Source organism: Salarias fasciatus, unplaced genomic scaffold, assembly GCF_902148845.1.
Source record: "Salarias fasciatus unplaced genomic scaffold, fSalaFa1.1, whole genome shotgun sequence".
Classification (NCBI taxonomy): Eukaryota; Metazoa; Chordata; class Actinopteri; order Blenniiformes; family Blenniidae; genus Salarias; species Salarias fasciatus.
In genome coordinates this window covers 204,498-214,965 of record NW_021941243.1, presented here as the reverse complement: position 1 = coordinate 214,965, position 10,468 = coordinate 204,498, and the positions used below count along the sequence as shown (strand labels likewise).

General features: G+C 46.2%; 1 long non-coding RNA gene across 1 annotated transcript; it reads left to right on the top strand.

The window, feature by feature from the left end:
* Positions 1-362: 362 nt before the first annotated feature.
* On the top strand, positions 363-8,958 carry LOC115384463 (uncharacterized). Its single transcript, XR_003930880.1, has 3 exons — positions 363-419; positions 902-955; positions 8,753-8,958. It is a non-coding gene; the product is annotated as an uncharacterized LOC115384463 (long non-coding RNA).
* The last annotated feature ends 1,510 nt before the right edge of the window (positions 8,959-10,468 follow it).

The window sequence follows — 10,468 nt, the reverse complement described above, 5'->3', positions numbered from 1 at the left end:
CCGCGTGCAACGGGCGGAGTTCGTTCACTTCCGCATTGACGGGAGCGCTCGTTTTTAACACCCGCACATTCCAGGCGCATTCCAAACAACACAACAGGTCGGCCACGATTGTTTTTAATAAACTGGTTTCAACACTGCCCGCCTGGAATGCGCGCATAGGCGTCAGTTTAGGGGAGACTTTTGCCAGGGGTGTTTTTTCTCCACTACACACAAATCCTTCACGTGTAGCCATTTTAACCCCGGTTATTTTCAGTAGTATATAACATTCCGATGCTCCTGAACGCACCGTCCGCTCGCATCAGAGACGCAACGTTCACGAGGATTAAAAAAACAAAACAAAAAAGTGCGGCTGTTCTAAATGTGCCTCTGTTCCTGTGGAAGCTCCACACAGAGCAGCTCTTTCTTCTGCAGCACCTGTGGTGAGTTTGAAAACTTGGTTGCTAGTTTAACCCTGTGATTATCCCATGTTATAGACTTTATGCAAGAGGCGGTAATCTGTTTTGAAATGTGGATATGCCCTGAAGAACTTTACTGTCAACATGCTAACAGCAACATTTTGAGGCTGTTTGGCCTCATTCTAGTCTCAGCTAATGTTCATCATCAACATACTTTTCGTCCCCGGGGGACCTGTTGCTTTTGATCAAAAAGAAATGCGAGTTTTATTGAAAGATGTGAATAGGGATGAATTTCATATTTTTATTTTTGAACTGTAATGAAGTATCAAAGATGCTTTATTTCATTAAGGAAACACAATTTAATTTAAGATAGGTTTAAATGTGCACACTTTAGTGAAGACTTTTTTTTTAAATCTGCCCCTTGGTTCAAATCTCACTGGACATTTAACACTGAACATAGAAAACAGAGCTAAACATACTCAGACACTGTCTTTTGTCCCCAACAGAACTGCAGCTGTGAGGACTGGAAGTCCTACAGGTCCAAATTTGTAGGCTAAAAGGTAACATTGTGGCCAGGTCGAGTGGTTTTCTTTACATAATAAATTATAATTACTTTAAATAACACTATAAAATTGCTAAAATTGGAGACTTTTATATTTACAACGCCAACTGGTAGAAACCAGCGTCCCCAAGGTTATCCTGCACAGATAAAAAGGCTGCAGATTCGTTGGACTGATGGGCCGGAAACAGACATCAAAATAAACTTTACTTTATTTAATTTTAACATTCATTTATGAGACAAATATTTTCCTTTTAAAAGATGCATTTCCATTCACACACTCATCCATTCATTTCAAAATAAAGTTACAAAATGGAACCTGCATGCCTGGAAAATAAATCACATTTTAAATGTGGCCTACAAAAACAGCAGCAGCATAAAGGAGAAGCCCAAATGGCAGCAGCGGAAACCAGTCACGTGGAAGGAAAAGGCCCGTCTCTGCGACCCTAAAATATTATAATTGGAATTTAGTTTGAGCCTAATTTAATTAAGATGGAGAGGAATATTGAACTTACCCCAGAGCCTCTCAGGCAAATCTCACTGGATCCGCAGTGGCGGATGGACTGCCACACAACGTGGGGATCTACACAGCAAACCGTGTTAGATCCCAAAATATTCTGAATTTAGAATGGAAGCACAGAAACCCATACTCACAGAACAGGTGCGCTGATGCTCGTGAGAGAACAGGAAGGGAGCACTCAAAATTAACTGCAGCGGCGCCTACAAACACGCGTGGGTTAGAAACGAGGCGAGTATTTTATGAATGAAGCGCCGATAGTAATCACTCACCCCGCCAGGACGGCGTTCAGATCACTGACCGCGTGAACTCAAGAGCGGTGGAGAAGCAAGTTTAACTTGTCTTTAGCTGAACCGAAGGTTTCACGGCAGCTTCTGTGCTGCTGCAGCACTGCTTGAACTGAGAAACGCCAGAGAGAGACGCGCAGGTGAGTTGAGTCTGCAATTAAAACTCCGGTGTGGCGCAAGGTGCCGCCCAGCGTGTGCGCGTGCATGCAGTGCAGTGCGCGTACATATGATAGTGTACGCCCATGCACCACTACATTCTACCCCCCCCCTTTTGATCGTCGACCCGACGATCAACTTGCCACAAAAAAAGGCAGACCACCAATGCAATTTGTTAATTGTCCAACGCAGAACGAGGAAGGTTGTAAGGGTTGGGGTGGTGACCAGCTGTGGAGCGTGCCGACCTTCTCACGCCTCCACTACCCGATTCAACAGATGAGGATGGCCCAGCGGTCGATGGCAACGTTGCAGATTGTACCTCCATCCCACCTGCTGCAGACACAGTCTCCCCAAGTTGTGACACTAACGAACCACCCGAGACAGGGGCTGCATAACACAACTCCTCCTCGGAAGATGACCTATTAGACCGACTGTGCACAAGCCTAGATGGACCACCATCCCGGGTAACTTCCGATGGGTTTATTCCAACCCATGTCTTTATTAAGGAGCGATGCAACTGCTTAACCCTTGTCTGGTCCCGAACAGGAGCAACGGTGTAGACAGACCCTCCTACTGGGGGAGCTCTTACGATTATATGTGGCACCGAGGACCACAAGTCCTGAATCTTACATCGACCTCTCACGTTAGTATTACGCACCAGAATTATCTGTCCTTCATTCAAAGGATTACCACGCAGATGGAGATCATGCTTGGCCTTGCGGCCTTCAGCTGCTGTTCTCAAATGCTCTTTTGCACCTTCAAAAGCCAACTGGAGACGGGCTTGATGTTCTACAATCCAGTCATGGGGATATCCAGCAACAGGTTCCTCGACCAGACCTAACAGAAAGTCCACAGGTAATCTGGGTTCCTGGCCGAACATGAGGTAGAACGGTGACTCACCAGTGGAATGGTGAGGAGTGGTATTGTAGGCGTATAAGACTTGGGGCAGGCATGCACACCAGTCACGTTTCCGGGAGGCTGGTAAGGTGCGGAGTAAGTCGTGCAACGTACGGTTAAACCGTTCGCACTGGCCATTTCCGGCAGGATGATACGGTGTCGTTCGTGACTTTTCAACGCCGTAAAGTTCGCAAAGCTGCCTCATCAACAAACCCTCAAAACTCCGGCCCTGATCAGAATGTAACCTAGCGGGGACGCCGAACTTCGAAAACCACTCAGACACCAACACTCTAGCTACAGTCACCGCCCGCTGGTCTCTCGTCGGAATAGCTAAAGTATATTTGCTGAACACATCGGTGATGACAAGTACATTCTCCAATCCAGTTGATGATGGTTCCAACAAAGTGAAATCTAGCGCTAGAATTTCATTTGGTCGGGAAACCAAAAGGTGACCCATAGGAGCCCGGGCGAGTGGACGAGAGTCCTTAGCAACTTGACACCGCTCGCACTGTCTGCACCATTCACTCACGGCCTTGAACATTCCCGGCCAATAACAGCGAGCTCGAAGTAAGGCCAGTGTTCGTTCCACGCCTTGGTGGCCATGTTCTTGGTGTAGCTGTGTTAACACCTCCTCGATCAATGCTGATGGCAGCACCAGCTGGAACACAGCTTCCTGGCCATCTGGACGGAATACCTTCCGGTACAACAGCCCACTGCGCTCCACTAAACGATCCCACTGCTGAAGTAAAACAGAAGCAGGATGAGAAAGTTTGTTTCGCTCCTCACTGTTAGGCCGAACCCCGGTCCTCCAAAAGTTCAGCACTTCCTGTATTACACCATCAACTGCTTGAAGGGCACGGATGTCACCAGATGAATGACCCGGAAAGGCAGATACAATAGACTGAGATGCCTCCACCATTGATGGGCCACCTGAATCTCGCAAGTTATATGGTATAAAGCTACCAGGGAGTGATTCTGCGAGATCCTGGGAAGTGAGGCCTGGTTGGCGGGACAGAGCATCTGCATTCTGATTGCTCCTACCCGATCTATACCTCAACTCAAAATCAAACGACGCAAGCTGTGCAGCCCAACGCTGCTCAACAGCTCCAAGCTTTGCCGTCGCAAGATAGCTAAGCGGGTTGTTGTCGGTGTAGACAACACATTTTTGACCTAACAAGTACTCCCGAAACTTATCGGTCATTGCCCACTTTAGAGCAAGTAGCTCGAGCTTCATTGAGCTATAGTTAGCCATATTGCGTTCCGTCCTACGCAAACCACGGCTCGCATATGCGACTGGTCTAACCTTCCCGTCTTGCTCCTGGGAGAGCACGGCTCCCAACCCACTGTGGCTTGCATCCACCTCTAAGATGAACTGCTTTGAGAAATCTGCATATGCCAGTACAGGCGCGCTCGTCAACTTTGCCTTTAATGCATCAAAACTTTCCTGACACTCTGCTGTCCAGAGCTCGAGATCGCCCTGCTTTCCTTTCTTTGTCGACTTGCCTGTCAAAATGCCAACTCGGTGATGCAACGGCGCTGCTAACTTTGCAAATCCTTCAATGAAGCGGCGATAGTAGCTTGCAAAGCCTAAAAAAGACCGAAGTTCAGTGACTGTTTTGGGCGTTGGCCAATTTGCCACACACTCAATTTTTGCGGGGTCTGTAGAAACACCTTTATCAGAAATGACATGACCAAGATAGCTAACTTCACGTTTAAAGAAGCTACATTTACTGAGCTTAACTTTTAGACCTTCCTGATTAAGTCTCCCCAAGGCGCAGTCCAGCCGTTGCAAATGCTGCTGAACATCGGACGAAAAGATGATAATGTCGTCTAAGTAAAGCAACAAAGACTGCCCTTGCTGATCGCCGAAAATGCGCTGCATGAGGCGTTGGAAAGTTCCTGGAGCGTTACAAAGGCCGAAAGGCATTCTATTCCACTCAAAGAGCCCAAAAGGCGTGCAAAACGCAGTCTTTGGTCTATCTTTCTCTGCAACCGGGACCTGATTATACCCGGCAGCTAAATCCATAGTTGAAAACCAACAGGCACCTGTCATGGCATCCAACGATTCGTCAATGCGTGGAAGAGGGAAGGCATCCTTGCGGGTCTTCGCATTAAGTTGCCGATAGTCAACACATAGCCGTAACGTTCCATCTTTCTTACGGACTAAGACTATAGGCGAGGCATAAGGGCTGGAGCTTTCACGTATGACCTGTGCCTGGAGCAGTTGGTTTATGTGCTCTTTGACCACCTCATATTCTGATGGAGGAATTCGACGATGGCGTTGGCGAACGGGAACACCGTCCAAAAGTGGAATTTCGTGGGAGATGAGGTTGGTGCAGCCCAAGTCTTGGTCATGTGCTGCAAAGACTGATATATGCTTCCTTAACAAAGATCGAGCAGCATCGCGTCCTTCTGGAGGCAGATGTGAAAGGTCAATGTTTTCAATCTGGTCAGGGACTGAAACAGATGCTGCTTGCAAGGCTATCTGAGCAGTAACAGATGGTACTTCTGCAACACCTGAAGGCAAGCTAACTACTCTCACGTCATCCAATGTGCCAATGACTGTACGGGAGTAAAGATAAATGTCAGAAGCACCGACATTCACGACAGGAATGTAGGCTGTTCCTCGAGACACATGAGCTAGAGCAGGAGATGCCAACAAGCCGGCAGGTAAACCAGACTCTGACGGTTCAAACAGCACTGTGCCGTCCGAAAAATGTTCAGCGCAGGTGGCAGCCACAATCTTCATAGTGCCTCCTGGTACACAACAAGGCTTCTTTCCCCTGACCCTAACTCTGCCAGGCTTTACACTAGTAGGTTGTTCACTCGCAAAATGACACTTCTGCAGAGCGTCCACAAGCGGGGTGGGGAGGGATGCAGAAGCTTCACCAAATAGGGCAGAGCCATACTGTCCAAAAAGTTCTTCATAACACTTACTGATTATGTTCATCCCTAGAACTCCAGGGACTTGACAAGGTACACGGCCAGGTGGGTCCTTCACCACCAAAACGCCACAGCAGGGCATCAACTTTCCACATAGCTCAACATCCAGTTCGAGGTAACCCAAATATGGAATGGAAAGACCATTGGCAGCTTTAAGTTCCAGCCAATGACAGGCTCTAAGACGTTCTTCGCCCCATGGCACAAAGTTCTTCTGAAAGAAACTCTCTGTTATGGTTGAAACCATCGATCCAGTGTCCACGAGACAAGGAACAGGGGCGCCTCCCATCCCTACATCAATGTGTGGACATGTTGAGATCAACTTCCTAACGTCTTCTAACCTCCCGGCCATTCTAGAGTCCTCTGAGCCAGTACATGCCCCACCCGAGCTTTGGCTCGGCAGCACGGTGGGCGCTAGTTTTCCGAAGGCTGTGATGGAGGGAACTGGCCATGCGCCGCTACCTGAGCGCGAGAAGGAACTCGTGGGCCATCACACTCTCGAGCGATGTGTCCCGGCTGTTCACAACGATTACAAATAATGGGGCCTGCGCGAGGGGAACGGCTACGAAAGCGGGGGGATCGGGTTCGGTGGCGAGAGGTCTGCAACTGTGCTATACTTTGGGCGAGTTTGTCCTGCTGTTCCTGCAGTCGCTGCAATAGCTCCTTCATTTCACCGACCTCCGATGTCGAGCCACTATCCAAATGCTGATGACCACCCCGTACCATGTACTGGATACCAAGTGCTGAAGGGACAGAATTACTTCTACCACGCACACACGGGGACAGCCCCTCACGCTCCCACCGGATTGCCTCACCTCTGGCGTCCAGCAGTGTGGCTGCAGGAGTCTGTCGCACATATTGTTTTAGCCAACGACGGAGATCGTTATTCAGAACCTGCTCCACGAATTGGTCACGCAACAGAGTTTCAGAATTTGGAAAGTTGTTTGGGGCGCGCCGTTTAACCCTTTCCATTAATGATTTGAGCGCAAGCGAATACTCCAACAGTGTCTCACCCTCCTGTTGTCTCCGAGAAAAGAACGCCTCCTGTAAAGCAACATAGGACTCTGAACACCCATAAAGTTCCTCTAGAATTGCCGTAATTGCCGCTGGGTCACTCCGTTCTTCTGCAGAGCGAAATTTGATTTCCTCCCGGGCCTCTCCTTCCAAATGATCATAAAGAAAAAATGCTCGGTCAATGGTAGACAAATGTCTAGCCCTCATACATGCATCTGCCTCCTCTAACCATTCTCCCAGACCGATTCCCACCCTGCCTCGAAACATTGGGCACTTTCGCTCTCTTGGGACAAAGACTAGCCGCTCAACACTAGGGTTGATTCGACTAGAGGAAGCAGCAGCTTCTGCTGAAGCGCTAGAGCTAGATTGAGGACGACGACTCAAGTTTTCGTTTTCTACTTGTAGGTTTGCTACCATTTCTTGAAGCTGTTTTAACTGTTCCTCCATATTTGTGCAAAAGGGTTACAATTCTAAAAAAAATGCTGCTGCTGTTACTCCACAAATCAGTGAACACAAAATACAGAAGAATACAAGGTTGGATTTGTAGTTTGCTGTAGCGAAAGAGCCAATAGATGATTAAAGCTAAACAGAGGTTAATACAAACATAATATGGTAAACAAAAAAATGCTCATGAAAAACACAGCAAACATATACAATAAATCAAAAATATGCAACTTAGAAAATGCAAAATACACAAACTCAAACAACACTGCACACAATGTATTTCTCCGTTTCTTTCCCACCTATAAGAATCAATCACCCAGTTACTTAGACATTAACTTTGTACCTCTAAATATCCACAGCAGCCTCTGTCCCAGTCTCATTCAGTCAATCCTGCCAACAACGCCAATTGTGGCCAGGTCGAGTGGTTTTCTTTACATAATAAATTATAATTACTTTAAATAACACTATAAAATTGCTAAAATTGGAGACTTTTGTATTTACAACGCCAACTGGTAGAAACCAAGGTTATCCTGCACAGATAAAAAGGCTGCAGATTCGTTGGACTGATGGGCCGGAAACAGACATCAAAATAAACTTTACTTTATTTAATTTTAACATTCATTTATGAGACAAATATTTTCCTTTTAAAAGATGCATTTCCATTCACACACTCATCCATTCATTTCAAAATAAAGTTACAAAATGGAACCTGCATGCCTGGAAAATAAATCACATTTTAAATGTGGCCTACAAAAACAGCAGCAGCATAAAGGAGAAGCCCAAATGGCAGCAGCGGAAACCAGTCACGTGGAAGGAAAAGGCCCGTCTCTGCGACCCTAAAATATTATAATTGGAATTTAGTTTGAGCCTAATTTAATTAAGATGGAGAGGAATATTGAACTTACCCCAGAGCCTCTCAGGCAAATCTCACTGGATCCGCAGTGGCGGATGGACTGCCACACAACGTGGGGATCTACACAGCAAACCGTGTTAGATCCCAAAATATTCTGAATTTGGAATGGAAGCACAGAAACCCATACTCACAGAACAGGTGCGCTGATGCTCGTGAGAGAACAGGAAGGGAGCACTCAAAATTAACTGCAGCGGCGCCTACAAACACGCGTGGGTTAGAAACGAGGCGAGTATTTTATGAATGAAGCGCCGATAGTAATCACTCACCCCGCCAGGACGGCGTTCAGATCACTGACCGCGTGAACTCAAGAGCGGTGGAGAAGCAAGTTTAACTTGTCTTTAGCTGAACCGAAGGTTTCACGGCAGCTTCTGTGCTGCTGCAGCACTGCTTGAACTGAGAAACGCCAGAGAGAGACGCGCAGGTGAGTTGAGTCTGCAATTAAAACTCCGGTGTGGCGCAAGGTGCCGCCCAGCGTGTGCGCGTGCATGCAGTGCAGTGCGCGTACATATGATAGTGCACGCCCATGCACCACTACAACATCATCATTTTTAAAAGTGCCCAAAAACATTGTCCTGCCGTTCTGAAGTGCTAATGAAGACATTACATTTGTCCTCCTTGTCCTCCTTCCAGCTTGTCTCTATGGACATGGCAGACAGTCACACTGCTGATCCTCTCCTGGGACATCGTGGAGCAGAGTCTCGTTTTCAGACGCCACAGAAGAACTGAGGCTTCTCTCTGCTTCACAAGAGAACACTGAACCACCAGCAGGAGCCGGACCAGGGTCTGACCAGGGTCTCCACTGGGACCTCCAGCAAGAACCAGGGTCTCCTGATCAAATAAGTACACTTTGCACTTCCATTGCAACTAGTAATCTGTAACCTGGGAGATAACCGGACTATTATTTTATTGTTTCTTTCTTTCTTTCTTTGTACAGACGTCACCTCTTCATTCTCAGTCACCTGTTCTGTCAGCTTTGTTCATTTCTGTTGAACTCTGCTCCTGGACAAATAAAAAATGGAAAACACTCCTGAGACTGATGGTTCTCTGTGTCTAACACACCTTGGATGTTCAGTAATGTTTGTTCTTGTGTCGATGGTACAGTTAGTATTTTGATATATTTCTTTAATCGTGGCAGAGCATCTTTACCAGGGCAGAGACATGTCAGTATGTGTGGATCTGGTTCATTAGCTTGATCAGTCTAAAGCTATCTGAGGACGTCTGATGGTGATTCTGTGGATTAACAGACTGCCTCCTCTGATGTCGGTTGCTTTTCTTTTTGAAATGTTGACATGTTGATTTGTGATTAGGTCTTTCCTCAGATTTTATAAATGAAAGAAGGAAACAGAGTGACTGGCCGTACGCAGGTTGTACAGGAGGCAGTGAACAGCACAGCAGAATTAAAACTTCCATGAAACACCAGAGAGCAGGAGAGGAAGAGGTCATACCATAACCTGGAATATCCACTCATGACAGAGTTTTGCTCCAATAATTAAAGCTAATAATAATAATAATGATGATAATAAATTTTTCCAGCCTCCCAGCAACAGAGGTCAGACAATAAGGCTTCATGTTGTTGTTCCTCTGCTGATTCACCAGGTTTTTGTGACAAAGTTGACTGAGTCATCAGACAGACTGATCATTGGTGTTTCTGTTGTGAGCTGCCTAACTGTGTTTTTGTAATTTTTCCATTTACTCCTGGAGATGCTTTGTGTAAAATGTTCGATTTGAGTGGAAATGGATAGTTAGGCTTGAAACCATGATTCACCCAGTCACAGATATAATGTTCTGGTAACAGCATGTGTTCTAATGTAACTCCAACTGTCCTCCCGAGGTTTATTCTTTTATTCTGGAAATGCTTTGACCTTATTCCTATTTGTGATGAATAGAGTTCAGTGGTTTGTTTCTGTGCTGTCCCTGAGCTGTAAATCCTGTTGACAAGTAGCTTATGTATCTGACATGGAGCTGATTTCAACATGAAGTTCAGCATTGTTGGGTTTGTAACTCATAAAAGTTTGAGGCCAGAGGATTTTATTAAAAACATGACAATCACCTACAATGTGAAATAATTCTCTAAGCATCTGAAGGCAGCCACACCAAAAGTAAAATAAGTTATAGTCATCATCTCAAGCACTTCTCAAAAGCAGTGGTGACTGGTCATTGGGGGCAGGTGGAGCACAGCACCTTTATGTTGTGTTTGACAGATATGGTGAAAATACCCAATCTACAGGCTCGCTTCTCAAAAAGAGTATCGATATCTCAGTCCAAAATTTCCTTAACAGTGCCTCCCCAGTTTTTTTTTTTTTTTTTTTTTAATGACTTGTTTAGGACTCGAGGAAAAAAGTTTAG